The sequence below is a fragment of the Acomys minous genome (genome assembly GCF_964271855.1).
Source record: "Acomys minous genome assembly, chromosome: 11".
Classification (NCBI taxonomy): domain Eukaryota; kingdom Metazoa; phylum Chordata; class Mammalia; order Rodentia; family Muridae; genus Acomys; species Acomys minous.
The window spans coordinates 1093516-1102948 of NC_140492.1; positions in this window are offsets into that span (position 1 = coordinate 1093516).

The window sequence follows — 9433 nt, forward strand, 5'->3', positions numbered from 1 at the left end:
GGCCCTGATCACAGTCACTGAGGCAAGAAACTCAAGGCAGGAAGAAGGATCTGGAAGCAGAAGCTGAAGCAGACGCAATGGAGGGATGCTGCTGCTTACTTGCTTTCTCTCCATGGCTCACTCAGATTGCCCTATACAGGAAAGTCAATCCAACTACATGGCTGCTCTGTTAAGGCATCACATCCAAAGGCCTTCTAGGCCTATGTGATCTGGCCAGAATGCAGACACACCCTGGGTTACATTATAATCTGGCTGGAATACAGACATGCCCTCACGACACACTTTTAATCCCTAAAAATGAAAGCAAGGTTAGTTTATAGGAGGAAGCAGCCGTGTTTGAAAGTGATGTCTAATTGAGGGGCAGACAAAGTGATGAATCAGAGAAAGGTCTGACAGAATGGGTCAGAGATAGGATGTGCCCAGCTATCAGAGAGAGAGAGAGAGAGAGAGAGAGAGAGAGGGAGGGAGGGAAGGAGGGAGGGAGAGAGAGAGAGAGAGAGAGAGAGAGAGGAGAGAGAGAGAGAGGAGAGAGAGAGGGAGGGAGGGAGGGAGGGAGGGAGAGAGAGAGAGAGAGAGAGAGAGAGAGAGAGAGAGAGAGGGAGAGAGAGAGAATTGAAGGGAGAGAAAGGCGTGTGTGTGTGTGTGTGTGTGTGTGTGTGTGTGTGTGTGTAGCAGTTTTTACGAGACAGTTTTACAGGTGCTGAGAGAACAAGCTAGACACAGGTGAAAACAGAGCAAGCAAGAGAATGAGAAGGAGCCAGAAGATTAACACATATTGCAAGGATTAGTTTGAGGTCAAGAAAAGCAATTCAGTCAGAAGCCTAGAGTTTGAATCTATCAGCTTGGAGAGGAATTTGGTCCAGAATGGGTGAGTTGGATCAACCAGCAAGAGTTCAGAAAGAGCTAGAAATGGTGAGCTTTCAGCAGTAAGTCTCAGAGGCTGAAACATTCTAGGTGTAGGTTAGAAGACAGAGGCTGAAGCTGAAGCAGAAGATTAGATTGTATGGAGACTAGAAGCTTCCAGAACTAGGCCCAGCCATAGTCAGAACAGAGAAAGAAATGTTCTTGGCTCACTCCACGCCGTGAACTCATACAGCTTGGGTATGGCTTTCATCTCATCTATCATCTGAGGAAAGAAAAATGTTCACAATGTCCAAAGGCCGTGATCAAGATTTTTCTGGACCCATCATTGTCTTAACTCCAACCTTCCCTGCCAGGTAGCTGAAAAGTTATCAGAATTCAATAAAATTTATCCTTCCTCTGGCTGTTTTCTTCTTCCAGCATGGAATTATTGAAGAAATTCCAGTTTCTTGATATTCATTGTCTCAATGTCTGATGTCACAAAGGAGAGGCACTAGTCTTTTGGTTTTTGTTTGTTTGTGTTTTGTTTTTTTGTTTGTTTGTTTGTTTGTTTGTTTTTTGAGACAGGGTTTCTCTGTGTAGCCTTGGCTGTCCTGGACTCACTTTGTAGACCAGGCTGGCTTCGAACTCACAGCGATCCGCCTGTCTCAGTCTCCCGAGTGCTGGGATTAAAGGCGTGTGCCACCATGGCACTAGTGTATCTTTAGAGTGATATGACCAAAAGCAATTTGGAGAGGAAAGGATTTATTTGACTTATTTGTGATTATAGTCCATCAATGAAGGAAGCCAAGACAGGAAGACAAGCAGGAAACCAAAGCAGAAACCAAGTTGCTTACTTAGTTAGCTTTCTTATTCAATCCAGGTTTACTTGCCTAGGGATGGTGCTGCCCATGGCAGGCTGGGCATTGCCACATCAATCATTAATCAAGAAAATATCTCATCCAGCAGTGGTGATTCATGCTTTTAATTTTAGCACTTGGGAGGCAAAGGCCGACAGGTCTCAAAATTTGACGCTATCTGGTTTACAGAGTAAGTTCCTGGCTTAGACAGATAAGTTATGTCTCAAAAACCAAAAGAAGAAAAAGGATAGAGGAGGGGGAGGAGGAGGGGGAGGGGGAGGAGGAAGAAGGAAAAGAAGAAGAAAAGAAGAAGAAGAAGAAGAAGAAGAAGAAGAAGAAGAAGAAGAAGAAGAAGAAAAAGAAGAAGAAGAAGAAGAAGAAGAAGAAGAAGAAGAAGATGAAGAAAAAGAAAAAGAAGATCATCTCTTACAGACATGACCACAGACTAATCTGACCAAAACAATTCTTTTGTGTGTGTTTATAGTGTATCTCTGGCTGTCCTGAACTCACTTTGCAGACCAGGCTTACCTTGAACTCCAAGATCCACCTGCCTCTGCCTCCCAAGTGCTTAGATTAAAGGTGTGTGCCACTGTGCCCAACAGCAAAACAACTCTTCCTCAGTGACTCTAGGTAATGTCACCTCTCTTGGATTTTACTTTCTTGTTTTCTCCACAAGCATCTTACCAGATGATGCTCCCACCACACCATGAGACTCGCCGCCCAGGGACCAGGTACCCTCAGCATATTCAGAGCACAACTGGGCTCACTCTTTCTTCCTCAGTGCTTCTCTCTGAAGAAACCAATGCTTTCAGTAGCCCTGGGACTTGGGTCTGGGGAGAGGAAGCAGCCTCCTCTAAGCAGATAGAACACTTGACAGCACCCCGACCCCTAGTTCTCAGGCCCAGTGTGAGGCAGCTGTTAGAGGGGGGCGTGTCTAAACCACATTCACTACCTCAGGCCTGTCAGGGGTCTGCTACAAGACTCAGGGTTTGTCCCTGGCAAGTTCTAGAGTGAGACTGCTGGTCAGGGTTAGGGAGCCTGTGGCAAAGCTCTGTTTATGGTCTTAGAGAATGTGACATTCTGATGAGCAGGTATATAAAAGAGCTTTGTCACTGAACACTTGAATCTAAATCCTTGCATCTCCCTGTGTAGGGCATTCACGCTGGGACTGCAGAGTCAGTCAGTACCGGAAGCATGGTGCCCCAAAGTGTACCCCGAATTCAAGCTCAGGGCAAACACTCTCTTGCAACACTATCTGAGAAGGTCATAAGAGTTTACCTGGGTTGGGCTGGAGAGATGGCTCAGTGGTTAGGAGCACTGACTCCTCTTCCAGAGGTCCTGAGTTCAATTCCCAGCAACCACATGGCGGCTCACAACCATCTATAATGTGATCTGATGCTCTCTTCTGGCCTGCATGGCTACAAGCAGGCAGAGCACTGTATACATAATAAATAAATAAGTAAATGGATAAATAAATAAATATTAAAATAAAAAGTTTACCTGGGTCTGAGAATCACTCTCTAAAATATATTATTAATGAAGACTTCAGAATGGTGCCTGATAGCTGGCATCTTATGAGCCTTTGTTGTAAGAGATGGACATAGCCCCGTGCCACTTAACAATGTTTAAGGAACATGTCATTCTGCTTAGATAGCTAAGTTTCTTCTGAGATTCTGGACAGAAATAACAGATAGGGAGGAGCAATTTCCCTGAGCACAGGCATGCTGCAGTTCCAGAGGCTCACCAGATAAGCATCTAATGACAAAGGTTCACCATCCTGTGATCTCAGAGTAGCGATTTATTGCTGCGTGTGCAAAACATGGCTTATTCTCTGGACCTAGAGGCATTCAGGAACCACCACTGCAGCCCCTGAGCCCTGGTGTTGGAACACTCAGCTCATTGATCGTCGGTGGCTCCTGGGGTCTTCTACTTGCCGTCCTTTTAGTCTGGGCTTGCCTTGAGCTTTTGGTTCTCTGAAGCCTCTTGTCCTCCATACTCACACAGTTCAAGCTGCAGGATCTGCCCTCCAGGACTTTATTTTGTTTTTGTTTTTGTTTTTCGAGACAGGGTCTCTCTGTGTTAGCCTTGGTTATCCTGGACTCGCTTTGTAGACCAGGCTGGCCTCAAACTCACAGTGATCTGCCTGCCTCTGCCTCCCGAGTGCTGGGATTAAAGGCGTGCAACACCACAGCCCGGCTTTAAAGTTTTTAGCTGTACCTTAACTTTGCAACCCAGAGCTCCAGGTTTGGCCCTCAGCTCAAGATGGCTCTAGAATACTTATCTACCTCTCCATCTTGGATCCTAGGATAACAGTGTTATCATTAAAACTAACTAGAGTGAAATGCAGCAGATCTGATAGAGAGAGATTTATTTGAGGCAAGGGAAGGGGAGAGGGTTTAGGGCCTGAGTGGGGCATGAAGGTAGAAAGAGACAGAGACAGACAGTCAGGGAGAGAGAGAAAGAAAAAGGGGGCAACCTTAGAGAGAGTGCGAGAGAGAGAGAGAGAGAGAGAGAGAGGGAGAGAGAGAGAGAGAGGGAGAGAGAGAGGGAGAGAGAGAGGGAGAGAGAGAGAGAGTCCTTTTTGTATCTGGTGCTTCTCACAATTCCCTGGTAGCCAACAGCAGATGATAATGTCAGAAGTTCCTAAGCAACCTAGAGGCAGATCAGATCGGCTAGCAGGCTAACAGATCAGCTTGGGAACTAACATTCCTCCCATTTCCTATAATAAAAAAAATGAGGAGCTATGGAGGGGTGGCAGGAATGAGGACTTCAGACTGTGTCTCATGTAGGGCAAGTGAACATATATAAATGTAGGTTCATTGGAAGCAGCTCTTGGCTGCCATGCAAGGAGAAAGAGATGGGGTGGGGGGAAGGGAGCGGGAGGGGGAGAGCAAGAGCAACAAAACGTCTGGATTATATGGGGAAGGGGAAGGAAAAACCCTTGCACTGGAAATTTCAGGGTAGAGAGTGGGCTAGGCCAGTCATGTCCTGCAGCAGATCAGGACGGAGGAGTGCTGGGAAGACCTGGAGTTGTTTGTCCTGGGTCTGAAAGCACATCACCAAACAGGCCTTCGGGTCATGCTGACTCTGGGATTGACTAATTGGCCATTTCCTTGTTGTAAAGACCTCTACTGGGCTGAAGCTAGCTATTCATGAAACCAGCCCAGACTTCTTAATGAAGTCAACCAGTGGGCAAAGAGAGCATCCTGAAGGAGGCCTTCCTTGAGCCTTCAAGTATGCTGCTCCGCTAACCTAAAAGGAGTGCCAGGCAAGCTGCCTACAGAGCTAGAAAGGAGGTGAGAGAGACTCTTCACTGCACTGCTCCCCGTCCCACCAATTGCTGGCCTTACATGAAGCCAAATGTGGACAACCCCCCACCACCACACTCACACTCTGCCCCCCCCAATAAGGGCCAATCAGATTTTGCATAAGGGTCAATCAGATCTTGCATTGCACCCATTACTAACTCTCTGCTGAGTCACTGGGGAAACGTCCTCCTGGTTTGAATTAGAATAGCTGCAGGGGAAACAGTAACATCCAGGTTGTCTTTTCTGAAGTGGTCAGGACAGGAGGAGGTCTCCTGGGCCAGGAGCAGAGGCTATGAAGCTCTTTGTGGCTGGAATGCAGTTTCCTTAAAGTATCTATGAGGTGTTCAAAACAACCAGGTGGCCATGGTGGAACACTGGACTGTCACCAAAAGGGGAAGCCGCCCCACCCCCCACCCCATAGGAAGCAGGAGAAAAATTTGCCTGCTGTCTATCAGAGTTATCTTTAACCCCCGCAATGGAAAAGTTAACACTAGTGGCTGCTTACAATGAGGAACCTGTGTTCAGCACTGATATTCTCATCTTTATTAACCCCTAACTCCCCATACAGGGATGAGTTCATGGGCATGTCTCAGATAGATAGTTAATCATGTGCTTTACAGAGATACTCACAAAAGCTAAGATAGCTTTGCTGTCTCCATGGATGGTGGAACCTGGTGAGCCATGTGTGGTCCGTCCTTAACCAAAATGACACATGTGCTAAAGGCTCAGAACCGTTTCAAATTCACTCTCTCCACTTCCTGTTTGTGGTTTAAGATGTGAGCCCTCAGCTTGAGTTGCCATGTCTTCCGGCTGTCCTGCCTTTCCTACCATGACAGTGATGGCCTATCACCCTTCTGGAATTGCTATTACAGCAATAGAAAAATGGCTAATATGCCTGTGCATGGGTGGGGGAGCCTGTGGATCTGAGACAGTGCTCAGCTGTGAACATCTTACCTCACAGAGCATGTCCGCTATGCTGATCCACAAACCATGCTGTACCTCAAAACTGTTCCTGCCCAGGCATCTGTAGCCTTCCAACACACAGGAACTTATCAGCTACCCTGAAGGCAAATCTTTGCTGTGTGTCCAATGTCACCACTTCTCTACTCAGACATGACAGTGGCCATCACAATCTCATAAACTCAGTAACTCCCCCAAAATGGGACACGGGTTGTTGTCAACCCTTATGAGGCACCCTAGACAGAGTTTCTCTGTGTAGATCAGGTTGGCCTCAAACTCACAGCTATCCGCCTGCCTCTGCCTCCCAAGCGCTGGGACTAAAGCAGTGTGCCACCATGCCCGGCTGGCTTCCCACATTTAAATTATCACTCAAAGAACATACTGCCTGGAGCTACCTCATATTCAAGTTCTTTTGTCCTCTGCATACAGAGCACCAAATTACACCAAATACCATCTTACTAACCCAAAATAGCCAACAGTCGACCCTCACACTCCAACAGCAGAACAGAACTATGACCCACCTAGCCCTCCAGCTGCAGGCCTCCCCCACACATCTGTAGAGCCTGGAGAGGTGCAAGTCCTGGCTTGAGGAGATCAGCTCACTTACAGAAGCCATGGATCCCTGTAGGCTGCACACAGGAGTCTCCTCAGTGCTGAAGACTGGATCTGTTGGAAGCTTTCCTAAGCTTCTTGGTTTGAGATTATGTTGTTGAGAAATCTCTCCACATTAGAAACATGAGGCAGGGCCACAAGAGGGAGACAAAGGTGTTCCCCTGGTGTGGAGTAAGATCGTTTCCAGGAAGCTGATACTGGTGCGCAGGCGCGCACCTGCACACACACACACACACACACACACACACACACACACACACACACACACACAGAGAGAGAGATAGAGAGAGAGAGAGAGAGAGAGAGAGAGAGAGAGAGACAGAGACAGAGACACACACACACACACACACACACACACACACACACACACAGAGAGAGAGAGAGAGAGAGAGAGAGAGAGAGAGATTTTCCTAGATGGCTAATTAAATCTAATAGAAGTAGCTTTTTCACTAGGCCCCTCCAGGTGGCCCTGCCCTTCCTCAGTGGCCCTGGATGTACTGGAGCTGGCCCTCTGGTGCCAGGACTGCGTTCTGCCTCCAGCTGTCCTATCTCTTACCATGGAGCAGAGGTTTGGGTAGAGTCTCCCTGAAGCCCTAATCCAGCACTGGACCCTACTGTCCAGGCTTCAACTCTTCCCCATAACCATAGCATAGGGCTGACAACTGGATCTAATTTCTAGAATACTAAGTCTTTTGTTTGTCGTTTTATTTTGTTTTTCAAGACAGGGGTCCCAAACTCTCTTTGTAAATCAGGCTGGCCTCAAACTCACAGTCATCTGCCTACCTCTGCCTCCTTGAGTGCTGGGATTAAAGGCGTGCGCCACCACGCCCAGGTGAAAACATCATAGAGCAGATGAAGGGAATGCGCCCCGCAGGCATGCGGTCTCAGAGTGGAGTATGGCAACCAAGCATATGTCCTTACACAATGCCCAAGTGTAAAGCCCAAGTCATGAAACTTCACAGACTACCAGAGACCGGTCAGATGCAATGTACACAGAGTCTTTTTTGTTGATCTTGCTCCGGAGCAAGGACCATCCATTCCCCAGAGGCTGAGGAAGGTGGGCAGCCTTGCCTCCTTCAAATACTAGGTTTTTAAAGGCAGAAACCACAAGTGGGACTTTCCCAGCCTTGGCATCACATAATTGGGTAAGGGGCATAGGAGAAACTGGCTTTATTGATAAGATACAGGAAGGGGAGCTTTGAGTCATGCTGCAGGGGGGCTCTTACCTGGACATTTTATCTGCTGTAGCTGTTACACTGCGGGGTCTCCCACACAACTGGGGAAGGGGAAGCTGCCCTAATCTGATAAGGTGAGCTTTCATTTGGATATCAGGGAAGTGAGGCCCTCATCTAGCTCCCAGGAAAGTTGACTTCAAGCTGATTGATCATAGGGCAGGGAGGGGGCTTCTGCTCAGGGAAGCTAGCCCTTGTCCAATTCCCACACAAGTATGCTCACTCTCAACCGTGTGCCCTGCACAATCAGCACCATGGACACTAGGACCCAAAGCTCTGTGTGGCACAGCTGTGTGTTCCCATCCAAAGGACCATGGGCCCAAAGTCATGGCTTACCATTGCCTGACTCTGGGTTCGACTAACCTGCTTTGTGTTTGATGAGGCTGAGTGTCCCTAGAGACCTGATTTGAAAAAACGCAAAGCGAGCTGGGTGTGGTGGCACAAGCCTTTAATCCCAGCACTCCAGGGGCAGAGGCTGAGTTTGAGTCCAGCCTGGTCTATAGAGTGAGCACTAGGACAGCCAGGGCTGTTACACAGAGAAACCCTATCTTAGGTAAAAGAAAAAAGAAAAAAAGGAAAGAAAAAGAAAAAAAGAAAGAAGGCTGCAGAGTGATAACAGAAGAATATAGGACTAGTTCCTGATATCATATAGGGCTTAGCCAAGATTATTTCTTATAGCCTGGGAATTAGGACTGGCCACGGTGACCTGGGTAACACAGTTTTTACCCTTCATCAGTCCCTCTGAACTTCAGTGTTCACCTGTAGATGCTACCTGGACAGGGGTGCTATGCATTCTGGTACCACCAGAGGGCAACCACAGAAAACCAGCCTGAAGTTCATAACTGGAGTTCACAACTGGTTTACCTTCAATTCTAGAATGAGAAAAAGTCTCACCTCACCACACAGAACCAGTGTTCTTAAGCAGAGCAGGAAATGCATCTGTCACAGAGAATAAACAGTCTTCAAGGCAAATGGAAGGCGAAAAGCCAGAGAGGCCACTTCATGTCCTTGCAAACAAACACAGGAAGACAACATTGACACAAAGCTGAGTTAACCTCAATGACTATCACTATGAAAGCCAAAGGGTGAGCAGGTGTTGGGGACAATAGGCCATATGGCCAATGTTCAGCCATCTTGTCCAAGTCTGCACCTTTAAGTCTCTGTCTTTTCCAGAGCTTGCCTTTCACCAGAAACTAGCTGACCCTGTTGTGGGTCAGCAGTTAGACTAAAGACAGATAGGGATGGAGCGACCCTGTTGTGAGTCAACAGCCAAAGACAGATAAGGATAGAGCGACCCTTGTTGTGAGTCAGCAGTTAGACTAAAGACAGATAGAGATGGAGCGACCCTGTTGTGAGTCAGCAGTTAGACTAAAGTTAGATGAAGACAAAGCAAGATACCCTGTGTGGCAGGACATTATGACCCTGCCTAGAATTCCCTATGTTTTAAGAAAAGCTTGCAGTTGGGTTGCTATAGCAATATGCTTCTCTGCCTTCTGACTTATAAAAGCTGCTGCCTGACTAATAAAGTTTGAGAGTTTGATCAATCAGACTTGCTCTCCTTCTTTGTGTCTTGCATTCTCAACAGAGGACCTTCCTCCCGAGTTTTAGTCGAACCCCGCGG